Source organism: Syngnathus acus, chromosome 11 (genome assembly GCF_901709675.1).
Source record: "Syngnathus acus chromosome 11, fSynAcu1.2, whole genome shotgun sequence".
Lineage (NCBI taxonomy): Eukaryota > Metazoa > Chordata > Actinopteri > Syngnathiformes > Syngnathidae > Syngnathus > Syngnathus acus.
The window spans coordinates 59447-84885 of record NC_051096.1 but is presented as its reverse complement, the minus strand read 5'-3'; the positions used below and the strand labels follow the sequence as shown (position 1 = coordinate 84885).

At 46.4% G+C, this 25439-nt stretch overlaps 2 non-coding genes across 2 annotated transcripts; one reads left to right on the top strand and one right to left on the bottom strand.

Moving 5' to 3' along the window:
- Positions 1-14215: 14215 nt before the first annotated feature.
- trnas-gcu lies at positions 14216-14297 on the bottom strand. The gene has a single exon. It is a non-coding gene; the product is annotated as a tRNA-Ser (tRNA).
- Positions 14298-24995: 10698 nt separating this feature from the next.
- On the top strand, positions 24996-25067 carry trnaq-cug. The gene has a single exon. It is a non-coding gene; the product is annotated as a tRNA-Gln (tRNA).
- The last annotated feature ends 372 nt before the right edge of the window (positions 25068-25439 follow it).

Genomic DNA, 25439 nt, shown 5'->3' with positions numbered 1-25439 from the left:
TAAATGCAGAGGACGAATTTCACCACACCCAGATGTGTGTGTGACGATCATTGGGACTTTAACTTTTAACTTTAACTTAATATTACACCATGAGAATAAATTTGGATCGTTGTCGGCAGGACCCGGACCTACGAGGTGAGACCCCAATGTATTTCTAGTCCATCTCCTTAACCACTCGGCCACAAGCACACTATGTAATAATAATAAATACATGGTGGATAAGGCGATGGACTTGAAATCCATCGGAACTTCTAATACTATCTTCGCCGCTGATTGTACTTCAGTCCATTTCTGGTAAGGTCCACCATCAAATTGCATTCAAATTCAATTAATCCAATGATCTGTTCCCATTCAAAGAAACAGAGTTAACATGATACCAATTCCAGTAGCGGTCTGCTCCTGGCATTTGTCCATGTCTATATGAAGGGTGGTGTTGAAGAAGTCCAGCTTGGCCATGAGTCTCTGGTGCATGGACACCATCTCATTCTTCTGCTTGGACAGGGCTAAGTTTTGTCTCAGCAAGCTCATGCTGGGAGGAAAATATTGTCATTTTTGGATACAGTTCACACATTCATGTGTGTGCGTGCGTGTGTGTGTTTCCTACTTGGCTGCTTTCTGTCCCTGCTGCAGTCTCAGTCTCTGCCATTCCTCCTTCAGGGAACGGATGGTGTGCCACACCTGGCCACAAGTCCTCCTCAGAGGGCTGTAAGGCAGAACGCGCTTTGGATCCTTTTCTGGTAAAGAAGAAGACTACAATAATTTTACCATTAATAACTATCATAAAATCTAGCTTTATGTAGTATATCTGATAGGTTTTACACAAAAAATAATATGATAATAAGGGGGTTAAAATAAATCAAAGTGTGGAAAAAAAGAGTAATTTTGTAAATTTAATTTAAAATTGATAGTTAAATGGTGACAAATTCAATATTTGTGTTTCGTACACAGTATTTTTACAATATAATTGATATTAATGTTTTTTTTATTTTCCCATTAGCCCTTTTTTAATGTTCAAACTGAATAATGTTACATTGGCTCACGCGATGAAGCATACTTTTCAGTAATACAATTTCTGCCTTATTTTCTATGTTGGTAATTCTAATACTAAGAATGTTTAAAGAGTTCCACTATTCTATGGCACACACTAAGAATAAAATACATTTTAATTCCAACAAAAGGAGGAGGAAGACTCATGGAGAAAACGGATGTTTTCAGGGAGGACGCGAGGAGTCAACGGTGGTTCGGAACTACAAGATGAGCGATCAAACAGGAAAACGAGAGGGAAGTCTGTCCGCCGCCCATCTATCTCCTGCACATAGTGTGAGATTTGAGACATGATGTGGTGTGTCTGACTTCATAAGACCAAGTCGGGTTGTTGTGATGCGTCTAGTGTGTTGGTGGAGTGCCCAGTGCATGTCACTTCTCACTGTCAACCCTCACCGCTGGCTAGCAGTATGCGAACGGGAGAGCCGAGTGCGTAAGTCTCTCGCTGCCAGTACATAGCCTCTTTAACAGCAAGCCCTATGTAGTGCCTCCATGCGGCGACACATGGTAAGTGGGTACAACACGGACCCAGGCTAAACTACAAGGGACTCGGAGGAGGTTTGGCCCCTAGACGTGCGGCACGCAGGCCCACCGGTGTGTGGACACGCCCTGGTGCCCACGAACCAGACCCCAACTATGGGTTAAATAGTACCACTGCCCAGTGGGCTCCTCGGGAGAGGAATGGGCTAAGGGAGTCAACCCCTCCAGAAAATCAATTTCCCCTTGGGTTGGTGTCAGGAAGGGCATTCGACTGGAAAACGTTTTGCTCCAAAAATATTCTCAGTATGGAAGAAAGCCATATCGAGAACCCAGTCCAACCCAGCGGCGCCTGGAAAGCGGACTTTAAACCGATGATGATGATGATGATGTACCATTGACATTTTTTTCATGCGAGAACGATTCAATATGAGTTACGGTGTAATCGATGGCGCACTGCGTGGCCGGCCCATGAGGCTCCAAGGCTGAGCCGGCCTCCAGCAGCAACTCCGGCTGGGCTGCAGGGATGCTGGTTTCGTCTGCAATTCTCTTCTGCAGTTCGTCCACCATCTCGTCATCTGTGACGCCATACCTCAAGATCTTGGCCGTGGTCATGTTTAAAACCTGAACCGAAGAATAGACCATAAATGAAACTGAAATGAGTTGAGAGAACCACTATGCCACTGCCTCTTGAATTTCTTCCAAGTCACGAAACATTCAATATTATTCTAAGCCACATTGAACTTTGACACTGGGATGACAATGACAACTGAGAAAAATGTCCGAAAAAATGAACTGCTGAACCAATATGAGGCACATTCAAATTAAGCATATGTATCAGCATACAGTTACATTCAATAGTTACATATATCAAGCACATTCAAATGATCACTTAATATTAAAAAAATCAAACTTCATATGTTTTCGTCTCAAATCTCATATATTTAACAAATCACCAGCAATATATATTGATAACATCCCTATAATTAACATGTGTTCTACACAATTCCTTGGCATTATGATTGATGGATCATTGTCCTGGAAATGTCATATCATGACTATTTCCACAAAAATGGCCAAGAGCATTGGTATTGTGCGTAAAACCCTTCATCTAATAAGCTCCGAGGTAGCCATATGCTATACTATTCAATGATCGAGCCGTATATTTACTATTGTAGTATCGCTTGACCTAGTACTCACCAGGCCAAACTTGAGCTCTAAGAGTAATATGTTGTGTACATACGAAACATTCATCTCAGCCTCTTTTTACTCGGCTAGGTGTCCTCACTGTTTTTCAAGTCAATCGTCTTCAAATTGGTCTCTTTGTTCATGGCTCATTGGGGAGAACCCTTCCCCTATTTTTTCATAACTTATTTAGACATAATTCTCAGGTCCATAATTACCCCACACGCAGCTCAAATGACCTCAGACCACCAATAGCCCGTACAGCCCAAACTCAGTTTAACATAGGCTACAGAGGGTCAAAGATTTACAATTCGCTGCCACTATTTTTATGGGACCAATTTAAGAAGTCTCTGAAATCACTTCTCTTAGACACTAAATACTTTCCAAATGGTATGCTAAATGAACCTGGATCCATTCATTATTCTCTTTAGTTATAGTTTTGGTGTATTTTTCCTTATTGTTGTATGTTGTATGCTTTATCCCTGTTATATATATTTTTTTCATCTGTATGACATGTATTAGGATGCATATTTCTCTATCCATTGAAATTTTATCTTAAATCAAAGTCAAAGTCAAAGTCTGCTTTATTGTCAATTTCTTCACATGCCAAGACACACAAAGAGATCGAATGTATTCATATATCTGGAGAATGCCACTTCGCAAGCCCCTGGAGGGTTTTTTAGACATTCTCCATCACATTTATTTAATCTATGTACATTTTAAATTGGTTTTGTATGTGAAAATAAACAAACAAACAAACAAACAAAAAACAAACAAACAAGCAAGGTCAGCAGATGTAGCTGTCTGTCAGACCCGAGTGTGAATTTAACTCACACCCTCTGATTTACAATTCTAGTGCTCTTATCACTAAGCTACGCGGCCTTGCTTGGCTAAACTGTGTCAACCTTTTAGAAGATGAACCAAAAGAAACTCTTGAAAATGTAGTCTAACCAGGACTCTAGGCCAGTGAATTTCAACCAGTGTGGACACATTTGTGTGCCATGAGAAACTATCAAATTTCCCTTCATGTCCCCAAAGACAACAACAACTCATCACACAACTGCTGGTCACCAGTACCATGGACAAGATACGTGTAATTACACCCTCAACTATTATAAATTCAGCTTGCACAGCAATTGTTAAGCATATTATCAGGGCTCAGTGAGAAATGAACTCATAACCCCTTGTTTACTAAACCAGTACCCTAACTACTGTGCTACAAGGTCTGATCTACAGCTGTTACTAATAAACTATAAACTATTCATGTACAATATTGCGAAATTAGGATGTGTCACAAATCAATAGGCACATTTAACTACCATGCTACTATTTTGCGAGCAAGCAAAGCAAGATAGCTGGGCCAAGTTTGAGAACCAGTTAGTGTTCTCGAACCTCATAGCTGGTTGAAGCGCTGGTCTTGGAAAGCAGGGTCGAGTCCTGATTTTGATTCTCCTTTATGTACAAGTTTGAATGTGACAACAGTCATGCCTAACGAGCAAAAGGACAAGGTGTGTCTTTTCATCAAAAAAGATGTGGCCAAAGATTCTCTCAGAAGCGACATTTAAAAACACATGCAAGAACACACACAGGTGAGAAACATTTTTCCTGCTCAGTTTGTGGTCAAAGAATCTCTCAGAACAGTCACTTAAAAATAAACACAACACACACAGGTGAGAAACCTTTTTCCTGCTCAGTTCCTGGCACAAGATTGTTAGGGTTGACAAATTATCTTGATTGTACGATTGTGTTGGAATGGAGACTATATTGATTAACCAGTTGCTGAGGGGGAAAAAATATTCTGTTTGTTCCCACAACATCGGAAACAAAGTGCTAAGACCTCTGCACTGGTTAACCAGCTGCAGAGGAAGCAATCAAGTTGTTCTGTTTCCCCCAACATCATAAAACACCCCCTGCTCTGATTTGACCAGATGTCGGGGGTTCACCAAACCTGTCCACTCTCAGCCCCCCCCCCCTGTTTTCTCTCAATCAGTATGTCCTTATATGTTGAGAGTTTCTGAATAGATATTTGAAAGAGTAATATGGGAAATGACTTTAAAATATACGTATGTAGTCTCCGCTCAGCATCCGTCGCCATTTAACGAATGCCAGTTTCAAGGCTGAATTCGTGTGTCACGTGATGTGCGTTCGCGTCCCACCGGGAGTCACGTTATGCAGCCCTATAATTGGCAATAAAAAATAAAAAAAACTTTCTGAGGATGCAGCCTGTGAATTTGGACTCAGCGAGTGAATCCTTTTTTGCAAGACCAGTTCTCTTGCTAGCAATGAGTCTTTAGCACCTACCACTAATCAAAAATTCAAACACACTACTATCAGGCAGGGTTATGTTGCGTTTTGTTCAAGATGTCCGTCGTTGAGCAAAGAAAACAAAGATGTGGAGTAATAGTTGGTTCTTTATTTGCAAGATCTTGGGTTGATTCACGGCAGTCAGTACAAGTGCAATTCAGCAGAGGAGAACAACCACGTCAGACTCCAGATCAGAAAGTTTTATATTCTCCGCAAGCAGGAATACGGAAGGGAAGAAAAGGGAGGGGAAAAGAAGGAAAAACATATCCTCATAAGAATGTCTTGTTGTCTACTGAATGTTTTGTATCAATGTGTCATGACGTTAATAAGCTCTGCCTTATGTGTAATGGAAAAGTTACCAAGCTGTGTGTGCCGTGTCTGTGCTCTGATGGAGCAACTATGTTTTCATAAATTAATATGTAATTAATATGAAATATTTAGACATTGCTGTTGCTCCCTTTTCAGTATGAATACTGCTGGGGCCTGAATTTCCCCACCCCCGGGGATCTATAAAGTTTCAATCAATCAATCAATCAATCAATCAATCAATCATCTGACTTAGCTCCCACAATAGCTCCTACAAGATGTCTCCCGGGTCTCTTAGCTGGCTCGTATCTTTGTTTGTTAGCCTTGGAAACTCCTCTATCTTGTTTAGCAGTGTGTCCTCAATTGCTTCTGAGGAACGGTGACACTCTTCAACCCGTTCCCAAATCATCTTTACGCCTCCAGCGGGTACTCCATGAACCCTTTTCACCTGTTCTGCAGATCTTGGACCTAGCCACCTTGTTAGTAGGTCTAACTCCTCTCTTTCTGATAAATTTAAGTCTTTAGTCGTGCCAATAAATGATGCTTTCTATGCCCAATAGTTTTGCGGTTTGTCGTCAAATTGCAGTAAACCAGCGCTGACGAGTTACCGTATTTTCACGATTAAAACGCGCACCGTAATAAAAGGCGCAGTCTCCGTTATGTGTGCCATGACTGTGTTTAACACACATAGGGCGCACCGCGTCATAGGGCGCGGGTTTTATATATACAATCCACGCCCACACTTGCCCCTTTAACGTTCTCCTGGCGCTCTTAACTACGTCCGCCTTACAACAACATACACACACACACACACACACACACGCACATATCATCATCATCATCATCGGCGGTCACTCGTAGTCGAGTATGACGGTCCTCCTTCTTGGTCTTTGTGGGTCTTCAGGTGGTTGAAGAGGCCGATCCTGGACCCGATAACTCTGGAGCAGTGTGGACAGGGGAATGTAATGGTGGTGGGTTTGGGTTGGGCCTGCTTGGTGGGGGCTCTCTCCTTTCTGCGTCTGCGTTTGTCTTGAGCGGCATGGTGGAGGTCAACGTTATATTGAGCGGCGCCATCACGGACAAGGTTTCTCCACGTCGTCCTGTCTGCGGCCTTGTCTTCCCAAGTTTTAAGGTTTATGTGGCACTTCTTCAGGTTTGCTTTTATGTTGTCCTTGAACCTCTTCTTCTGACCTCCCGGGGCCCACTTTCCTTCAGCGAGCTGGGAATAAAGAACTTGTTTTGGGAGGCGAGAGTCAGGCATGCGGATTACATGGCCAATCCATCTCAGTTGGTTTTGGGCAATGGTGGCAGTGATGGTAAGCAAGCCAGCCTCCTCCAGGACGCTGGTGTTGGTGCGTCGGTCCTTCCAGCTGATCCTGAGGATTTTCCAGAGGCATCTCTGATGGTAGGTCTCCAGTGCCCTTAAGTGCCTGCTGTATGTGGTCCAGGCTTCTGACCCATACAGAAGGGTGGGGAGGACCACAGCTTTGTAGACCAGGATTTTGGTCTTTGCTTGGAGGTCACGATTCTCGAAGACTCGCTTCCGTAGCCTTGAGAAAGCCCCACTGGCACAGCTGAGGCGATGGTCAATTTCATCATCAATGGTGGCTTTAGATGACAGGAGGCTGCCAAGATAGGGGAAGTGGTCAACCTTTTCCAGTCGGATGTTATCAATAGAGATGCTTGGGAGGCGGACAAGCAAACTGCAGTTTGGTAGTGGTTGGTGGAGGATTTGGGTCTTTTTTATGTTAATGGCCAGACCAAGCTGTTTGTATGCCTTCGCGAAGGCAGACAGAATACTCTGTAGGTCTTCTTCCGACAGGGCCACAAGGGCATTGTCGTCCGCATACTGCAGCTCCATGATGGATATGGTGGTGGTTTGACCTTTAGCCCTGAGTCGGTTGATGTTGAGGAGTTGACCGTCAGTTCTGTACATGATTTTGACTCCGTGGGGCAGATGCTTGCTTGTATGGCGGAGGATAGCAGCAATAAAGATGGAAAATAGTGTTGGAGCGATGACGCATCCCTGTTTGACACCTGTGTCAACCCTGAAGGGTTCCGTCTCGTCTCCACTGCCGCTGAGCACTGTGGCTGACATGTTATCATGCAGTAGTCTCAGTACTCTGATGTATTTGTCTGGGCAGCCAATCCTGGATAGAACCAGCCAAAGGGCCTGACGGTTAACTGAATCGAAGGCTTTGGTGAGGTCTATGAAGGCCATGTATAGTGGTTGATTTTGTTCCCGGCATTTTTCTTGCAGTTGTCGAGCAATGAAAACCATGTCTGTGGTGCCTCTGCTTGGGCGAAATCCACTCTGAGACTCAGGAAGGATGATTTCTGACAGGGGGGTGAGTCTGTTGGCCAGAACCTGAGCGAGGGCTTTCCCTATGGTGGAGAGGAGAGAAATGCCACGGTAATTCCCGCAGTCTGCCTTGTCTCCTTTCTTGAATACGGAGACGATTAAGGCATCTCTGAGCTGCGCAGGGATTTTCTCTTCTTCCCAAATCTTAAGAAGCAGGGCATGGATGTGCCTGAGAAGGTCGGGTCCGCCTTTCTTCAAGACCTCTGCTGGAATTCCATCGGACCCAGCAGCCTTGTTGTTCCTCATCTTCCCAATGGCATCCTGCAGCTCGTTCAGGCTGGGTGGCTCTCCCATGCTTTCAGCTGTGGGCTGTTGTGGTAGTTGATCAAGAGCCTCCATCTCAGGTATAGTGTCCCTGTTTAAGAGGTCCTCGTAGTGTTCTTTCCACCTGTTTGCAATTGCCTCCTTGTCCTTCAGCAGCAGGCCATCCTTTGAGCGAAGGGGGGTTAGGCAGCGGTGGCTGGGACCATACACCGCTCTCGTGGCATCAAAGAAGCCTCTCGTGTCTCCAGAGTCAGCAAGCTGCTCGATCTCCAGAGCCTTCTTTGTCCACCATTGGTTCTTCAGTTTCCTAACCTGTGTTTGGACAGCTGCCTTCGCTTTGGCATGGGCTACTCTTTTCACCTTGCAGTGGATGTCATTTTGCCAGGTGATAAAAGCTTGCCGCTTGTTGTTAATTAGCTGCTGGATCTCAGTGTCATTCTCATCAAACCAGTCTTGATGCGTCCGCTTTTTGTGCCCGAGGATTCTTTTGCAGGTGTTCATTATGGTAGTCGAAAGTGTGCTCCAGTGTGTTTCAGTATCCTCTGGGTAGTGGTTGGGCAGCGCTGCACTAAGAGCCTCCTGCAGCTGTTGTTGGTAGGCGGTGTCATTCAACAGCTCGATGTTTATTCTTGGCATTGTCTTTTCTGCATCCGTTTTTTCCGCATTAGGCGGATGGACATGATGGAGCGAATGAGGCGATGGTCGGTCCAGCAGTCGTCTGCACTGGTCATTGCTCTGGTGTTTAGGACATCGCGGCGGTCTTTAGAGCGGACAATGACATAGTCGATGAGATGCCACAGTTTGGAGCGAGGATGCATCCAAGATGTTTTGAACTTGTTTTTTTGACGGAAAAGTGTGTTGGTGATGACCAGGTTGTGTTCTGAGCACTTGGTTAGTAGTAATGTGCCATTAGAGTTTGTGTTTCCAACCCCTTCTCGTCCCAGCGTACCCCTCCATAGGTGGTGGTTTCGTCCCACTCTGGCGTTGAAGTCTCCAAGCAGGATTAGCTTATCCTCCTTGGGGACGTCCGATAGGACTTTGTCTAGGTCAGCGTAGAAGGCCTCCTTAACTTCGTCCTGTGCATCGAGTGTTGGTGCATAGGCACTAATGACCGTGGCCATCTGATTGTTGGCAAGCATCAGGCGTATGGTCATTAGGCGCTCGTTAATGCCCACAGGGAGTTCATGGAGGTGGTTGATGAGGCGGTTCTTGATAGCAAAACCCACACCATGGATTCTTGGCTCAGTTGCAGGTTTTCCTTTCCAAAAGAAAGTATATCCACCTTTTTCCTCCTTCAGCTGCCCTTCATCTGCTAGTCGGGTCTCGGAGAGTGCTGCGATGTCGATCTGGAACTTCCTTAGCTCTCTGGAGATGATGGCAGTTCGCCTTTCAGGTCGATCACTGGCTTGGTTGTCCGTTAGGGTCCGCACGTTCCAGGTTCCAATGTGTACATGTTTTTGTTTCTGACCGCGTGATGGTGATCCCTCTGGATGTGGTATTCCAGACAGGATTTGGGAGGCAGGCTATGTTTAGGGTACCTTTTCTAACCCCCTCCCCTAAATGGGGTGAGCAGAGTGGATCCTAAATAGGGCTGCTCAGTCATGGGTGCAGCTGCCGAGAAGCTCTTCTGCCTCAGTCCAAGAACTTAACGACTGAATCTAACACCCACCGCCTGTGTGCCAGGTTGTGGCTAGGGGCTGCCAGACCTCACTGTCCTGCCCCCGTTACCACTTCCTGATCGCCACAGGACTTTGTTGTCCAGGATGTAAAATGGAATACGTTCCCTTCAGGAGGACGCCTGCGCGTGACGTCTTTTAGCGTGGGGAGACTGATGCGCCTGCAGCCACCACACGGTCCTTGGCAGAAAGGGGCCGGGATCCAATGGCATGGGTCCATGACGATTGGAGACCACCCTCTGTTGCAGCCTTCGTCCGCCTTCAGTGCCGTTGTGACTCACAGTGTCATCCTCCGCCACTCCCACCGTTGAGGTCTTTGGATACACACACACGCACATATACACACCCACACACACACACGCACACACACACGCACACACAGGGCAGTGACTCTCCAATACACATAGATACCAAATGGTCAGGTGACGCTTTCCCGCCTTTTCCGGACAGTATAGAACCTTCTGATCTGGAGATGGGGGGTGTTGTTACATCTGCTGAAGTGCCATGCGTACTGACCGCCATTAAACAACCCAAGATCTTGCCAATAAAGAACCAACCGTTACCCCACATCTTAGTTTTCCTGACCAAACAACGGACATCATCGACAACACACAACAGTCGTTGATGGAATCAAACCCGCACTTTCTTAACTGTGAAGCGGTTTTTCCAAGATGGCGGCGCCCCTGTTGGCCGCGGCCGCTACGGGTCTCAGCATACGACGGGGATATTCACAAAATATGTCGCCTAGGACACTACAAACAACTCAAAGTTTAGTTTATCCATCCAGTAGATTAGCGTATGATCGCCAGCGCCTGCTGGAGGTACGGTCATCGAGTGTTTTCGGACACGTAGCCACAACTACCCTAGTCTGTTTGCGTAGCCTCGGAGTGCTCAGGGCGCTAGCCCCAGGAGCTCACGACGCAGCGGGCTCGCCGGGCAGCACACGCCGGAGGAGGAGTAAGCGTAGGCGGTGTGACCGGCGGCGAAAGCGCGGCTGTCGAGGTGGGCTAACGGCTAAGCTGAGAGCTAACCCCTACAAACCGCCGCTTCCATCCATCTTCCTCTCCAACGTCCGCTCGCTGGATAATAAAATGGACCATCTAAAACTGGAACTCTCTTCAAAGAGGGAAGTTAGAAACTGCTGCGCTCTCATCCTGACGGAGACATGGCTGAACTCATCAATGCCGGACAACGCCGTTAGCCTGGAGGGGCTCGCTACATTCCGCGCCGACAGAAACAGCGAGCTAAGCGGTAAATCCCGAGGAGGTGGGCTGTGTGTCTACATCAACAACAACTGGTGCAAAAATGCTAGATCTGTCGCCAGCTTCTGCTCTTCGGACATCGAGCTTTTGACTGTGAACTGCAGACCCTTCTACCTGCCCAGGGAGTTTACTGTTGTTAGCATCACGGCTGTGTACGTGCCTCCTAGCGCTAACACTAAAGAGGCCATGAGGGTTCTCTACCGGACAATTAGTGAGCTGCAATCCACGCACACAGAGGGGGTTTTCATCATTGCTGGGGACTTCAACCAGGCTAGCATGAAGACTATTCTCCCTCATTTTTACCAACACGTGGATTTTCCAACTCGGGGAGAGAACACTCTGGACTTGGTTTACACCAATATAAAGGATGCATTCAGAGCAGCCCCCCGCCCCCACCTCGGCTCTTCAGACCACCTATCTGTTATGCTAACCCCTGCATACAGGCCCCTGCTGATCAGAGCAAAACCCACAGTGAAGCAGGTGAGGGTGTGGTCTGAGGGGGCCATGGAGGCACTCCAGGACTGCTTTGAGTGCTCTGACTGGGACATGTTCAAATCAGCAGCAACATATGACAATCAGATCAACATTGATGAGTACGCCATGACTGTGTCAGCCTACATCAACAAATGCTCCGAGGACGTCAGCACCACTAAGAACATCATCACCCGAGCCAACCAACGACCCTGGATGACTGAGGATGTACGTCATACGCTGCGAGCACGGAACTCAGCCTTCAAGTCTGGCGACAAGGAGGCACTGAGGACAGCGAGAGCCAACTTGAACCGTGCCATCAGGCTAGCGAAGCGAAGCCACAGTCGGAAAATTCAGGATTTTTTCCACGACGCCAATAACACCAGGAGTATGTGGCAAGGCATACGGGCGATCACGGACTACAACTCACCCTCCCCCCCGGTGGGTGAGGTTGATGCTGACTTCCTAAATGGTCTAAATAACTTCTTTGGGCGTTTTGAGGCACTAAACAGCACTCCGGCAGTTAAAACTGTTCCCCACCAGGAAGAGGAGGTCCTCTGCCTTGACTCAGCCGACGTGTGGAAGACTCTGAGAAGAGTCAACCCACGTAAGGCCCCAGGCCCCGACAACATACCTGGGCGGGTGTTCAAGGAATGTGCAGGCCAGCTGGCTGGTGTCATCACAGACATTTTTAACATCTCGCTGGACCAAGCCAAAGTGCCAGTGTGCTTCAAGGCTGCCTCCATCATTCCGGTGCCGAAGAAACCTCAAATCACCTCATGGAATGACTACAGACCTGTGGCACTGACTCCCATCATGATGAAGTGCTTCGAAAGGCTGCTCAAAGATCACATCGTCTCCAGACTCCCCCCAACATTCGATCCGTTCCAGTTTGCCTACCGGCAGAACCGCTCCACTGAGGATGCCATCTCCTCCGTTCTTCACCTGAGCCTGGCTCACCTGGAGGAGAGGAACACCCACGTGCGGTTGCTGTTCCTGGACTTCAGCTCAGCGTTTAATACCATCATTCCACAACATCTGGTGGAAAAACTGGAACACCTGGGCTTCAGCACCCCCCTTCGGAACTGGCTGCTAGACTTCCTCACCAACAGACCTCAGTCAGTCCGGGTCGGACAGAACACCTCCGATGTCATCACCCTCAGCACAGGCTCCCCTCAGGGCTGCGTCCTGAGCCCCCTGCTGTTCACCCTGATGACACACGACTGCGCCCCCAGGTTCACCACCAATCACATCGTGAAGTTTGCAGACGACACAACGGTGGTGGGCCTCATCAGGGACAACAACGACCTGGACTACAGAGAGGAGGTGGAGCAGTTGGTGGGCTGGTGCAGAGAAAATAGCCTGATCCTGAATGTGGAGAAGACGAAGGAGATCATCGTCGACTTCAGGAAGAACCAGCCTCACCACGCTCCACTGATCATCAACAGCTCAGCTGTGGAGGTGGTCAGCAGCACTAAATTCCTGGGAGTCCACATCACAGACGACCTCACCTGGACTGTGAACACCACAACACTGGTCAAGAGGGCACAGAAGCGCTTGTACTTCCTGCGGAGGATGAGGAGAGCCCACCTGCCCCCACCCATCATGAGGACGTTCTACCGAAGCACCATAGAGAGCATTCTGACAAGCTGTCTCTCGGTGTGGTGTGGAGGTTGCAGCGCCTCCGATTGGAAGAACCTGAGGAGAGTGGTGAGGACAGCAGAGAGGATCATCGGGGCTCCTCTTCCCTCCATTCAGGACTTGTCATCCCAGCGCTGCGTGTCCCGAGCCCGAAATATTATCAGTGACCCATCACACCCCCACCATGGTCTGTTCTCCCTGCTGCCCTCTGGGAAGAGGTTTCGCAGCATCCGCTGCAGGTCCACCAGGTTCTGCAATAGTTTTTTCCCTGCTGTCGTCAGACTGCTGAACATTCAAACGTAGCATTCCTCTGCACACTTGTAAATACTGTTTTTGTCTCCTGCACTGTTCACATACTTTATCACTGCTGCACTTTGTACTTTATAATTATCTTATCTCATATTTTTATATAGAATGTCACTTTTTTTAACCAGCCGAAATACCTCTACATTGCTGAAAGCCGTATGCAACGAAATTTCGTTTTGTACACACCTAGTGTTGACAAAATGACAATAAAGTTCTGTCTAAGTCTAAGTCTAAGTCTAAGTACATTCTAACCAGTGTATCACCGAGCTGCCAAAGAGTATAAAGATTACTATATTGAGTCAAATACAAACCAGATTACAGATACAGTGGAGCCTCGGTTTTCGACCACAGAAGGTTGTTGAAGTGAATCGTTCAAATTGCGAATCATGTTTTCCCATTACAAATAATGGAAAGAAATTAATCCGTTCCAAGCAAAAAAAACCCCGCCTTTTTAAAGTATTTTTTCATTTGCGCATTTTTGTCCGATCGCACAACTGCAGTGCTTCCCCGATGCTGGTCGCATTATTGTGATAGAGCGGTCGCTAAAATTTAGAAAATATTTTTAAAGTCCTGATGTACTTTCCAAAATTTAAGTGGACCTCAGTGCGCAGAGAGCTTAATTTGGTCCGATCGCGCAACCGCAGCGCGCCGGGCGCTCACTGTTGCATTGCTTTAGGAGCGTCTTTGTGTTTTAGGATGGCTTTACTGCTCCCACTTGCTTCCTTTGGAGGCATGATTAGAGTTGTTGCAATCCTCAGAGTAACGAGAATGTAATAACGAACGGAGTCAGTTGGCTCGCGAGGTTCGACAATCGAATTTCGTTCGACATCTGAAGCAAAAAATTCTCGAATTTTTTGTTCAAATAATGATTTGTTTGAGAACCGGGCTCCACTGTACAACAATTTAACATCAACTTTCGACGAGGATGGGATTTGAACCCATGCGTGCAGAGCACAATGGATTAGCAATCCATCGCCTTAACCTCTCGGCCACCTCGTCTTGTTCATCTGGCGATGACATGTCACGTTATGTACGTTGTGCCAAGATACTTTGTGAAGATAATGAAAATCCGACGAGGATGTGATGAAATTATGAGTGGAGAGCACAATGGAGTAGCAACCCATCGCCTAAATATCTCAGCCATCGCATCTCATGCATGAGTTGTATGGGCGACATGATATGGCATGTACGGTGTAGTATAAGCTACAAGGTAAACTGATACGATACTTTAGATGTGAAACGAAGAAGAGCTAAGCCATAAAAGAAGTGCCAAACTTGAGCCTATATATCGTCTGCAGAAACGAGCTCTAAGAGTAATATGTTGTGTACATCCGAAACATTCATGTCAGCCTCTTTTTACTCGGCTAGGTGTCCTCACTGTTTTTCAAGTCAATCATCTTCAAATTGGTCTCTTTGTTCAAGGCTCATTGGGGAGAACCCTTCCCCTATTTTTTCATAACTTATTTAGACATAATTCTCAGGTCCATAATTACCCCACACGCAGCTCAAATGACCTCAGACCACCAATAGCCCGTACAGCCCAAACTCAGTTTAACATAGACTACAGAGGGTCAAAGATTTACAATTCGCTGCCACTATTTTTATGGGACCAATTTAAGAAGGCTCTGAAATCACTTCTCTTAGACACTAAATACTTTCCATATGGTATGCTAAATGAACCCGGATCCATTCATTCTTCTCTTTAGTTATAGTTTTGGTGTGTTTTTCCTTATTGTTGTATGTTGTATGCCTTATCCCTGTTATAATTTTTTTTTTCATCCGTATGACATGTATTAGGATGCATATTTCTCTATCCATTGAAATTTTATCTTAAATGTATTCATATATCTGGAGAATGCCACTTCGCAAGCCCCTGGAGGGTTTTTTAGACATTCTCCATCACATTTATTTAATCTATGTACATTTTAAATTGTTTTTGTATGTGAAAATAAACAAACAAACAAACAAACAAACAAGCAAGGTTCGCATATGTAGCTGTCTGTCAGACCCTAGTGGGAATTTAACTCACACCCTCTGATTTACAATTCTAGTGCTCTTATCACTAAGCTACGCGGCCTTGCTTGGCAAAACTGTGTCAAACTTTTAGAAGATGAACCAAAAGAAACTCTTGAAAATGTAGTCTAACCAGGACTCTAGGCCAGTGAATTTCAACCAGTGTGGGCACATTTGTGTGCCATGAGAAACTATAAAATTTCCCTTCATGTCCCCAAAGACAACAACAACTCATCACACAACTGCTGGTCACCAGTACCATGGACAAGATACGTGTAATTACACCCTCAACTATTATAAATTCAGCTTGCACAGCAATTAAGTATATTATCAGGGCTCAGTGAGAATTGAACTCATAACCCCTTGTTTACTAAACCAGTACCCTAACTACTGTGCTACAAGGTCTGACCTACGGCTGTTACTAATAAACTATAAACTATTCATGTACAATATTGCGAAATTAGGATGTGTCACAAATCAATAGGCACGTTTAACTACCATGCTACTATTTTGCGAGCAAGCAAAGCAAGATAGCTGGGCCAAGTTTGAGAACCAGTTAGTGTTCTCGAACCTCATAGCTGGTTGAAGCGCTGGTCTTGGAAAGCAGGGTCGAGTCCTGATTTTGATTCTCCTTTATGTACAAGTTTGAATGTGACAACAGTCATGCCTAACGAGCAAAAGGACAAGGTGTGTCTTTTCATCAAAAAAAATGTGGCCAAAGATTCTCTCAGAAGCGACATTTAAAAACACATGCAAGAACACACACAGGTGAGAAACCTTTTTCCTGCTCAGTTTGTGGTCAAAGAATCTCTCAGATCAGTCACTTAAAAATAAACACAAGAACACACACAGGTGAGAAACCTTTTTCCTGCTCAGTTCCTGGCCCAAGATTGTTAGGGTTGACAAATTGTCTTGATTGTACGATTGTGTTGGAATGGAGACTATATTGATTAACCAGTTGCTGAGGGGGAAAAAATATTCTGTTTGTTCCCACAACATCGTAAACAAAGTGCTAAGACCTCTGCACTGGTTAACCAGCTGCAGAGGAAGCAATCAAGTTGTTCTGTTTCCCCCAACATCATAAAACACCCCCTGCTCTGATTTGACCAGATGTCGGGGGTTCACCAAACCTGTCCACTCTCAGCCCCCCCACCCTGTTTTCTCTCAATCAATATGTCCTTATATGTTCAGAGTTTCTGAATAGATATTTGAAAGAGTAATATGGGAAATGACTTTAAAATATACGTATGTAGTCTCCGCTCAGCATCCGTCGCCATTTAACGAATGCCAGTTTCAAGGCTGAATTTGTGTGTCACGTGATGCGTTCGCGTCGCACCGGGAGTCACGTCATGCAGCCCTATAATTGGCAATAAAAAAATAAAAAAACTTTCTAAGGATGCAGCCTGTGAATTTGGACTCAGCGAGTGAATCCTTTTTTGCAAGACCAGTTCTCTTGCTAGCAATGAGTCTTTAGCACCTACCGCTAATCAAAAATTCAAACACACTACTATCAGGCAGGGTTATGTTGCGTTTTGTTCAAGATGTCCGTCGTTGAGCAAAGAAAACAAAGATGTGGAGTAATAGTTGGTTCTTTATTTGCAAGATCTTGGGTTGATTCACGGCAGTCAGTACAAGTGCAATTCAGCAGAGGAGAACAACCACGTCAGACTCCAGATCAGAAGGTTTTATATTCTCCGCAAGCAGGAATACGGAAGGGAAGAAAAGGGAGGGGAAAAGAAGGAAAACATATCCTCATAAGAATTTCTTGTTTTCTACTGAATGTTTTGTATCAATGTGTCATGACGTTAATAAGCTCTGCCTTATGTGTAATGGAAACGTTACCAAGCTGTGTGTGCCGTGTCTGTGCTCTGATGGAGCAACTATGTTTTCATAAATTAATATAAAATTAATATGAAATATTTAGACATTGCTGTTGCTCCCTTTTCAGTATGAATACTGCTGGGGCCTGAATTTCCCCACCCCCGGGCATCTATAAAGTTTCAATCAATCAATCAATCAATCAATCAATCAATCAATCAATCAATCAATCATCTGACTTAGCTCCCACAATAGCTCCTACAAGATGTCTCCCAGGTCTCTTAGCTGGCTCGTATCTTTGTTTGTTAGCCTTGGAAACTCCTCTATCTTGTTTAGCAGTGTGTCCTCAATTGCTTCTGAGGAACGGTGACACTCTTCAACCCGTTCCCAAATCATCTTTACGCCTCCAGCGGGTACTCCATGAACCCTTTTCACCAGTTCTGCAGATCTTGGACCTAGCCACCTTGTTAGTAGGTCGAACTCCTCTCTTTCTGATAAATTTAAGTCTTTAGTCGCGCCAATACATGATGCTTTCCATGCCCAATAGTTTTGCGGTTTGTCGTCAAATTGCAGTAAACCAGTGCTGACGAGTTACCGTATTTTCACGATTAAAACGCGCACCGTAATAAAAGGCGCAGTCTCAGTTATGTGTGCCATGACTGTGTTTAACAAACATAGGGCGCACCGCGTCATAGGGCGCGGGTTTTATAAATACAATCCATGCACACACTTGCCCCTTTAACGTTCTCATGGCGCTCTCAACTACGTCCGCCTTACAACAACATACACACCCACACACGCACATATACACACCCACACACACACGCACACACACACACACACACACGCACCCACAGGGCAGTGACTCTCCAATACACAAAGATACCAAATGGTCAGGTGACGCTTTCCCGCCTTTTCCGGACAGTATAAAACCTTCTGATCTGGAGATGGGGGGTGTTGTTACATCTGCTGAAGTGCCATGTGTACTGGCCGCCATTAAACAACCCAAAACCTTGCCAATAAATAACCAACCGTTACCCCACATCTTAGTTTTCCTGACCCAACAACGGACATCATCAACAACACGCAACAGCCGTTGATGGAATCGAACCCGCACTTTCTTAACTGTGAAGCGGACATGCTAACCAGTTCTCCACCGAGCCGCCAAAGAGTACAAATATTACTATATTGAGTCAAATACAAACCAGATTACAGATACAGTGGAGCCTCGGTTTTCGACCTCAATCCGTTCCAGAAGGCTGTTGGAGAAGTTAATCGTTCAAATTCCGAATCATGTTTTCCCATTACAAATAATGGAAAAAAATTTAAATTTAAAAACCCCGCCTTTTTAAAGTATTTTTTCATTTGTACATTTTTGTCCGATCGCGCAACTGCAGTGCTTAGCAATAATTTAGAAAATATTTTTAAAGTCCTGATGTACTTTCCAAAATTTAAGTGGACCTCAGTGCGCAGGGAGCTTAATTTGGTCCGATCGCGCAAACGCAGCGCGCCGGGCGCTCACTGTTGCATTGCTTTAGGAGCGTCTTTGTGTTTTAGGATGGCTTTACTGCTCCCACTTGCTTCCTTTGGAGGCATGATTAGAGTTGTTGCAATCCTCAGAGTAACGAGAATGTAATAACGAACAGAGTCAGTTGGCATGCGGGTCCTCTCGGCTCGTCTCGTGAGGTTCGACAATCGAATTTCGTTCGACATCCGGAGCAAAAAATTCTCAAATTTTTTGTTCAAATACTGATTTTTTCGAGAACCGAGGCTCGTCTGTACAACAATTTAACACCAACTTTCACGAGGATGGGATTTGAACCCATGAGTGCAGAGCACAATGGATTAGCAATCCATCACCTTAAACTCTCGGCCACCTCATCTTTCTCATATGGCATTGACAGGACACATTATGTACGTTGTGCCAAGATACTTTGAAAATCCGACGAGGATGTGATATGAAATGATGAGTGGAGAGCACAATGGAGTAGCAACCCATTGCCTAAATATCTCAGCCATCGCATCTCATGCATGAGTTGTATGGGCGACATGATATGGCATGTACGGGGTAGTATAAGCTACAAGGTAAAATGATACGATACTTTAGATGTGAAACGAAGAAGAGCTAAGCCACAAAAGAAGTGACACTGTCAACAAAGAAAAAAAAAATTTCAATGTTGTCTCACCCCAAATCTTTGGGATCATCGGATCTGCGCAGTTGGATATTTCCACCAACATTTTAACATCAACATTCTTTCATGGTCGGCTGAAGATCCTAAAGAAAAGACCCTAAATTTCTTGTATGCTATTGCATGATCGTATAGCGTTGTGGCCGTAGCATCCCCGGAACGAATCTGGGTCATGGCGTAATTAAATTACCTTGCTGAATTTGTCCGTTGTTCACTGTTACCAAACAGCCTTCTGTTGAACACAAGCTTCCAGACATTACGTCCACCTACGTTTTCACATCAACTTTATTTCATAAAGTTCTTCCTAATTCATCTTGGCGAAACTCCCTCAGGCGTTCCCATTTTTTTTAGGCCTGGCTGCCACGAGGCAGCGGTAGACACACAATTATGACCCTGAAAGGACACGTCCAAACCGGCTATGATATTAATCAGAATTCATTAATCACTGAAATGCAGTCCTCAGGTCCATGTCATATTCGCTACCAATCGGAATGTAACGAAGCTGTTTCTACCCAGTCACGAACTGGGGACTTCTCGCGTGTTAGGCAAACATGATAATCACTACACTATGGAAACATCTGCTACAGTGGTGCACCTTACTTACTGGACCAAAGGTGAGTGCTACTGGGCACCAAGCGCACCCATCACTATTTTAGATCTTTACGGTTACTCCCTCATTCATTGACATGTTCGGTGAAACCTCCCCAAATCCCCACTCAAACATGCAAAGCATACGATTCGACATGAAATCAAATCCATTTGTATCATATAAGGACTTTTGACTTGTGATCTGGTGCTCCCTGTGTGGAGTTTGTAGGTTCTCCCCGTGCCTGCCTAGGTTTTCCCCGGGTTTTCTTCCCACATCACAAAAACATGCTTGGTCAGCCGATTTAGTAATCCAAACTGCCCATAGATGTGAGTGCAAGTGCGAATGATTGTTTGTCTCTGTGTGCCCTGCGATTGGCTGGCAACCAGTTACAACGTGTCCCTTGCCTACTGTCCGATGACTGCTGGGATAGGCTCCAGCACGCCTGCGACCCCCCGCGGTACAGATAATGGATGGAATGGATGGAATTGAATGGCGATCAGTTTAGGGCCTGAAGAGGGAGCAACAGCAATGTGCAGATACTCTTATTAGTTCATACAAACATATATACTTCATCATATCGATCAATGTGTAAATAATTTACCCAAACATAGTCGCTCAATCAGAGCACAGACACGGCACACAGAGCTTTGTGACTTTCACTTACACATAGGCAGTGAGCACAGACACGGCACACAGAGCTCAGTTAAGTTCCATGACACATAGTCACAAAACATTCAGTAAATAACAGGACATTCAGGTGATAACAGAACAGACCTTATCCTTCCCTCCCATTCCCTTCCTAGTTCCTGCTTTTGGTCAGTATATAGCCTTCTGATTTGAAGTTTGACGTTGTTGTTTCATCTGCTGAAGTGCACTGACTGCCATTAAACAACCTAATATCTGTTACTCCACATTTTCAATTCCCCGACGCGGAGTCTAAAATCAAAAGGATCATAAGACTTGTTTCCAACCAGGGACCTTCAGCGTGTGAGGGAATGTGATAACCACTACACCATGGAAACCGCGCTGACACACATAGCCTTTTGAAGAGCTTGGCAAAAGTTAAAGAAAAGTGCGAAACCTGGTTTTCACCCAGTCTCAAATCAGGTACCCTTTAGCGAAACGACTCAGCCTGGGCTCGGCAAATCGGGCTTCAATTCCCCGACGCGGAGTTTATTTCTTTGTATGGAAAAATTGCTTTTGCTGGCACAGTTTTGAAAAGCAAATCAAAAAGTTCATAAGTGCCTGCTTTCTTCCTCACTCCCTTTTGTTGAACTTTTGCCAGGCTTCTCAAAATGCTTTGGACGTCACAGCAGTTTCCATAGCGTATTGGTCATCCTGTTCTTCTAAGACGCGAAAGACCCCCTGTTTGAGACTGGGTAGAAACAACATTTTCTAAATCTATTTGTCAGTGTTGTCTGCTTTGCAAAGTGTGCCAGGGACACCTCGGCAAACAGGAGCCATATACTATTTGATAAAGTAATCACATGTTCTCCGAGTTACAATGTCAACTGGTGGAACTTACTTTAGATCTTGGATGGTTTTAAAGCTAATGCTCTTCTGGATTACCGAGTAATCAGTTGAGACCGGCGTAACTCTACGACGGCTTCCTGCTTATCCGGCCGGTGCTGACGGGTCCCTCGCCTTGGCCTCGCAGCCTCGTGATCGTCGGAACCAACGACCTTCGCCGTGCTAGCCCCGTGGTGTCCATCTGCACCTGCCCCGACTGGGTGCCCAGGACGCTGCTCACACGTTTGCCTGTTTTGTGATGTTTTCACCGATTCACGACCACGGTCCATTGGGCGCCGTTGAACTGGACTGTCCTTACACCTGTTTATGGACCCCGTGGAGGCTATTTTGTGTGTTTTGGGGTGTTCTCTGATATTGAGGGGTGCTGGTTGGCCGCTGTTACTTTTTTTCCTTTGCTTTGATGGCTTTTATCTTTCGTACTTAACCCGTTTCTGCCCAAATTGTTATTTCTAAAAAGGTGCATATTTTTTGGGTCCTTAGGTGTCCCTAAGTACGAATATGCCGCGCTTTTTTGGTTATGACGTCGCGTCTACGAAATATGCGGCATCTATATATAGACTATGTGCTGATACGTGCACAAAAATCGGAGCATTCTGACGATTTGCAAGTGTAACGTGATGTAATTTATTTGAATGTTCAGAGATAGTTGTGTTTTACACGTAACAGCTGTCTGCAACATGAAAGGGACCATTTCCACAATTTTCAATGGGCGTGCATGTGCAACGGCGGCCGTCATCCCCAGGGTATGGGGACCAGCCGTAAGAAAATGCCAAAGTTTCTATGAACACAAGTGGCTTTCATAGCCGAATTTATTTGCAACAAACTTTCAACAACAAACTTTCAAACTTGCGGTACCATAAACGGAGATATAAACTGTAACTCAGCAGTGATGATGTTCAGCCTTGCGCCGCCACTTCCGGTCAGAAAACGGATCACGCGACCAGTGCTTCTCACACATTTTATTCCGGCTGGCGGTAAGCACGGAAACACTTCACAGTGCACAGTGCCACGCGGCACTTGGAGCACGCACTGGACGGACGCGACTTGCAAGTCGGCAGTGCGCACTTTCGGCCTTGCGCCGCCACTTCCGGCCAGTGCTCCACGGTGTCGAAGCGGGAGTCATCGGCAACTGCGCACACGCGCGGTCTGCCCGATCTCCGAGCTCGAGTGGCGCCTGGTGCTGCAACCAGAGTTCGGGCCACCTCGCGTCGGAACTCCAGCAGAGACATCCCGCCGTGCTCATCCAGCCGGTGCAGCACCCATGCATTGAAGACGGCCGCGTCCAGCATCCAGGTGAATATCGGCCACCACCACTTCTTCCGGCGCATGTTGATGCGGTAGAGCTCGATGCTCTGGTCGGCGCGGTCCGTGCCGCCCATGCTGCGGTTGTACAGCTGGACAACAAATGGCTGGTCCACTGCCACCTTCTTCTTCTCCTGCCTTGACCAGCGTGACACCTTCTGCAGAGGATGCTCAGCGGTGAGGGTGGAGGCGATGGTGACCACGGCGTTATCCTTCCACCGAGTGAGCGCAATCTTGTTTGCCGTGTCGTACACGACAGACACGGCACCACGCGGCTTCCTCTTCATAGCCTTCTGATCTGTGATCGGGCAAGAGCGCGGGATGCGGTTTTCTCGGATCGTCCCCGTGCAAGCGTAGCCCCGCCTGCGCAGCTCTGCAACTAGCGGGAGGCCGGTGAAGTAGTTGTCTATGTAGATGCGTAGCGGAAGTGCACGCACAGCATCGGGGAGGTTGTCCAGAAGTCGAAGGAGCGTGCCACCGCCCTTGCCGAACTTGCGTTCCACTTCAGAGGCATCTACACTCGCCCCCTGGTAGATGTCGAAGTGGAGCAGGAAGCCGTTGGTCCCACTGTTCAGGCACCAGGCCTTGTAGCCGAACCGCACCGGCTTGTTTCGGATTGCTTGCTTGCATCCGTGTCTTCCAAAGTATTCAATCATTGCCTCGTCCAGATCAAGATTGCAGTCCATTGGATACGCCTCCCCGAACCGAGCGTTGAGGATGTCCATCATGGGACGCAGCTTTGTCATCCGGTCGCTGCTGTTCTGGCGCGTGTTGTCGGCACAGTGAATGTAGCGGATGATCTCCTCGAACCTGTTGCGTGACATGGCCCCAGCGACGAGGGCGCAATGGAGATCTTCATCTGTGTTCCAGTAGTGTCGGCGACTGGGGAGCTGGTGGTAACCCGAGAGCAGCAAGATCCCCACCACGCGCTTCAATTCTCCGATGGTGAGCTGGAAGTTGGAGTCAGTCACCGCCGCATACTTGATGGTCTCGCGAACAAGGTGAGGATATACATCGGAAAGGAAGAAGTCCAGCTTCTGAACTGCGCTCTTTCCAACCAAAATTGTGGGGACGGCGAGAGGCCTGGCGTCCGGGAATTTTGTCAGGCGCGTTTTACTGTTGGTCCAATTGTAGTCCAACGCATCTTTCTGCGAGCGTTTCTTTGAGGTGGAGGCCTGTTGGGGCTCCTCTTCTTCCTCAGTGTCGCCATCATCATCATCTCCGATCACACGTCCGTCGGCGAGGACCACCACGGCGGGAGCGCTAAGCTGCCGTCCCGAGAGATTATTGAACGTTCCTCCGCAGTCTTCCTCGCCCGTGTCTTCGTCAGACTCGAAACTGACCACGGGTGGAGCAATAAAGATTTTATCCACAACTGCGTCCTCATCTTCGATTGCATCGAAGACCTCCATCGCCGACTGTGTACCCATAGACGCGGATAGTCTATGTATAGATGTTTCGCATAAAACAATACATAGAGGAAATACGTTAGGGCGAATCATCACTGCAATCACATATGTCAATAACCATTATATGATAATTGTTCCCTAAAAGTTTCACCCTGCTATCTCGAGTCTATCATAATTTCCCGGAGCTCACCTTTTTGCATCTTCCATCGTGAATCGCGATCGTCCGGCTTCGCTCACGTAGCATGCGTGACTCATAAACTGGCAAAAGGGCAGCGGTTCCGGGTTCGACAGGTCAAAGGTTGGTTATAACCGGATACAATCGGCACGAATGCTTGTCGTCATTTGACGGCGTCGGAAGCTGCGGAAATTGGAGCGTCTACATATAGACTACAGGCTGAAACCCGTTTGATTGGGTTTCTTTGTGGCGCTTTTGTGTGGCAGCCTTATGAGAGCCTATTGAGTTGCGCTCATGCCATCTGTGTGTCTTTTGTATACCCACTCTGTGGTATGGATTCTGATGGGGCCTGAATTTCCCCACCCCCGGGATCAATAAATGTTCAATCAATCAATCAATCAATCAATCAATCAATCAATCAATTAATCAATGTTGGCATGGTGTGATTGTGAGCACTCTGAATCTAGCAATCCAAGTTCAAGTCTTGGTGGAACTTCCAATTTGTAGTCATTTACATGGAACACAAATTTAGAAATTCCAATTCAGTACTTTGCGGACAGCCCTATGAGTGTGTAAGCCCTGCCTCCACTACTTTTGTCAATTTCGTAAAATGAGCGCCTGTTAGTGCATTGTGCTCAGAAAGAATTATGCTCCTCCTTCTGTCACTGCCAGGGTTCTATGGTGTAATGGTGAGCAATCTGGACTCTGAATCCAGTGATCTGAGTTCAAGTCTCGGTGGGACCTCAAATAATTTGTCATTTAGTTGGGAAAAATTTGCGAAATGGCAACAGCTTGTGTGCTGCCCCATGAAATCGTATGCTTCCCTACACCTGAGGGTTCCATGAGCGCTCTAGACTCTGAATCCAGTGGTCCCAGTTTTAGTCTCGGTTGGACCTCAAATCTTTGGTCATATACAGTCGTATGCAAAGGTTTGGGCACCCCTAATCAATTTCAAGATTTTCTTTATAAATCCTTGGCTGTTCGGATCAGCAATTTCAGTTAAATATATCATATAGCAGACAGACACAGTGATATTTGAGAAGTGAAATGAAGTTTATTGGAGTTAACGATTTGTCAAGAAGAATGGTCCAATATTCCTTCAACCAGAATCCACAC